Source organism: Perissodus microlepis, chromosome 9 (genome assembly GCF_051167445.1).
Source record: "Perissodus microlepis isolate ML-2025 ecotype Zambia chromosome 9, ASM5116744v1, whole genome shotgun sequence".
Lineage (NCBI taxonomy): Eukaryota > Metazoa > Chordata > Actinopteri > Cichliformes > Cichlidae > Perissodus > Perissodus microlepis.
Window position 1 is genome coordinate 17346897 of NC_140469.1, and position 4066 is coordinate 17350962.

Below are 4066 nucleotides of genomic sequence, written 5' to 3' on the forward strand. Positions count from 1 at the left end.
GCCTAAATAATCATATAAATGCTTAATATTAACACTGATCACAAATCATGAATGATTTTTAATAGAATATCTACAGAGGTGTTCAGAGACCCATTTTCAGCAATAATCCCTCCTGTGTTCAGTGGTACATTGTCTTATCTAATGCAAGCTTAACACATTAAAAGCCTAACTTATCACTCAAAACAGCTTTTTAAGACATTTTAGCACAAACTCAAACTATTGTGGGGATTAAAGAAACAATAAATGTGTCTGGATCATCCCAGTTTTTGTTTATAACCTCGTTAAACCAAGTTTACATTTTCCTCTAAAGGGGCTGCAACACCCAGCTGCACAAAACCTTCACTTTTCCAACAGTTTCACTCTTTGAATATTTTTCATTTCTTACAATCAGAATTTTCCAATAGATTTGTAGAAGAAAATTATTTTCTTTCATGCATCACCAACTGAACCTTTTATGTAAACGTTTCAAGTTGCAGCCTAACCTCATTTAATTTTGCTTAGCAAAGTACTTTTCAACTCTAATAATTAGTAAGAGTATATTTCTTATCATCTATTGGTCATCTCACCTGATAAACTTCAATTGACATTATGACACAGGAGTGATTGTCTCTAAAAGTGGGCTCCTGCACGCTTGCAGACATTTTTCCATCACAACTTATGGATGATGAATGATTTGATTAAAGCTGTGAAAACATTACTGATAACCTTCATGTGATATTACATTAAAGCCAATTTTTTATTAAAATCAGGGACTTTTCTAACTGACCTCCAACCTTTGAGCAGCAGTGTGTACTGTATGTTTGTATGTAACTGTATCTGACCTGGATTTTATCACCAGTTTCAAATACGAATTTTCTTTAAAGTCTGTCTTTAAATACAAATGAAGTTCAACTTTAGCAAGGCTGATGGTAAACTGGCCCTAACAAGTCCACTTTATTGCGTGCTCATTGACTTTCTCCTATCAGAGCTGTTTAACAAGCCCACTTGATACATGCTGATTAATCTATCACGCGTATCAGTGGCTCATGGTTGCTTAAAGCCTATGTCTGAACTTGAGCACAGAGCCAGAGCATCATTCAATCCTTGAATCCCATCATTCAAGGATGACAAACTCCACTTTCTCTGCATCAAGACAGCTCATAACTTTTTAACAGTCTCTCCTGATGGTCTCATATCATCTGCTCTAATCAATAACCATACACTATCATTACAATGTAGACCACAGCTCAAAGGTCTGAGGTGAATTAGAAATGTCTTGTTTTCTGAATAGACTCAAATTTGGTTTTAGGTTGAATCACAGCAATTAATCAAAAGCCTAAATAATCATATAAATGCTTAATATTAACACTGATCACAAATCATGAATGATTTTTAATAGAATATCTACAGAGGTGTTCAGAGACCCATTTTAGGCAATAATCCCTCCTGTGTTCACTGGTACATTGTCTTATCTAATGCAAGCTTAACACATTAAAAGCCTAACTTATCACTCAAAACAGCTTTTTAAGACATTTTAGCACAAACTCAAACTATTGTGGGGATTAAAGAAACAATAAATGTGTCTGGATCATCCCAGTTTTTGTTTTTAACCTCGTTAAACCAAGTTTACATTTTCCTCTAAAGGGGCTGCAACACCCAGCTGCACAAAACCTTCACTTTTCCAACAGTTTCACTCTTTGAATATTTTTCATTTTTTACAATCAGAATTTTCCAATAGATTTGTAGAAGAAAATTATTTTCTTTCATGCATCACCAACTGAACCTTTTATGTAAACGTTTCAAGTTGCAGCCTAACCTCATTTAATTTTGCTTAGCAAAGTACTTTTCAACTCTAATAATTAGTAAGAGTATATTTCTTATCATCTATTGGTCATCTCACATGATAAACGTCAATTGACATTATAACACAGGAGTGATTGTCTCTAAAAGTGGGCTCCTGCACGCTTGCAGACATTTTTCCATCACAACTTATGGATGATGAATGATTTGATTAAAGCTGTGAAAACATTACTGATAACCTTCATGTGATATTACATTAAAGCCAATTTTTTATTAAAATCAGGGACTTTTCTAACTGACCTCCAACCTTTGAGCAGCAGTGTGTACTGTATGTTTGTATGTAACTGTATCTGACCTGGATTTTATCACCAGTTTCAAATACGAATTTTCTTTAAAGTCTGTCTTTAAATACAAATGAAGTTCAACTTTAGCAAGGCTGATGGTAAACTGGCCCTAACAAGTCCACTTTATTGCGTGCTCATTGACTTTCTCCTATCAGAGCTGTTTAACAAGCCCACTTGATACATCCTGATTAATCTATCACGCGTATCAGTGGCTCATGGTTGCTTAAAGCCTATGTCTGAACTTGAGCACAGAGCCAGAGCATCATTCAATCCTTGAATCCCATCATTCAAGGATGACAAACTCCACTTTCTCTGCATCAAGACAGCTCATAACTTTTTAACAGTCTCTCCTGATGGTCTCATATCATCTGCTCTAATCAATAACCATACACTATCATTACAATGTAGACCACAGCTCAAAGGTCTGAGGTGAATTAGAAATGTCTTGTTTTCTGAATAGACTCAAATTTGGTTTTAGGTTGAATCACAGCAATTAATCAAAAGCCTAAATAATCATATAAATGCTTAATATTAACACTGATCACAAATCATGAATGATTTTTAATAGAATATCTACAGAGGTGTTCAGAGACCCATTTTCAGCAATAATCCCTCCTGTGTTCAGTGGTACATTGTCTTATCTAATGCAAGCTTAACACATTAAAAGCCTAACTTATCACTCAAAACAGCTTTTTAAGACATTTTAGCACAAACTCCAACTATTGTGGGGATTAAAGAAACAATAAATGTGTCTGGATCATCCCAGTTTTTGTTTTTAACCTCGTTAAACCAAGTTTACATTTTCCTCTAAAGGGGCTGCAACACCCAGCTGCACAAAACCTTCACTTTTCCAACAGTTTCACTCTTTGAATATTTTTCATTTTTTACAATCAGAATTTTCCAATAGATTTGTAGAAGAAAATTATTTTCTTTCATGCATCACCAACTGAACCTTTTATGTAAACGTTTCAAGTTGCAGCCTAACCTCATTTAATTTTGCTTAGCAAAGTACTTTTCAACTCTAATAATTAGTAAGAGTATATTTCTTATCATCTATTGGTCATCTCACCTGATAAACTTCAATTGACATTATGACACAGGAGTGATTGTCTCTAAAAGTGGGCTCCTGCACGCTTGCAGACATTTTTCCATCACAACTTATGGATGATGAATGATTTGATTAAAGCTGTGAAAACATTACTGATAACCTTCATGTGATATTACATTAAAGCCAATTTTTTATTAAAATCAGGGACTTTTCTAACTGACCTCCAACCTTTGAGCAGCAGTGTGTACTGTATGTTTGTATGTAACTGTGTCTGACCTGGATTTTATCACCAGTTTCAAATACGAATTTTCTTCAAAGTCTGTCTTTAAATACAAATGAAGTTCAACTTTAGCAAGGCTGATGGTAAACTGGCCCTAACAAGTCCACTTTATTGCGTGCTCATTGACTTTCTCCTATCAGAGCTGTTTAACAAGCCCACTTGATACATGCTGATTAATCTATCACGCGTATCAGTGGCTCATGGTTGCTTAAAGCCTATGTCTGAATTTGAGCACAGAGCCAGAGCATCATTCAATCCTTGAATCCCATCATTCAAGGATGACAAACTCCACTTTCTCTGCATCAAGACAGCTCATAACTTTTTAACAGTCTCTCCTGATGGTCTCATATCATCTGCTCTAATCAATAACCATACACTATCATTACAATGTAGACCACAGCTCAAAGGTCTGAGGTGAATTAGAAATGTCTTGTTTTCTGAATAGACTCAAATTTGGTTTCAGGTTGAATCACAGCAATTAATCAAAAGCCTAAATAATCATATAAATGCTTAATATTAACACTGATCACAAATCATGAATGATTTTTAATAGAATATCTACAGAGGTGTTCAGAGACCCATTTTCAGCAATAATCCCTCCTGTGTTCAGTGGTA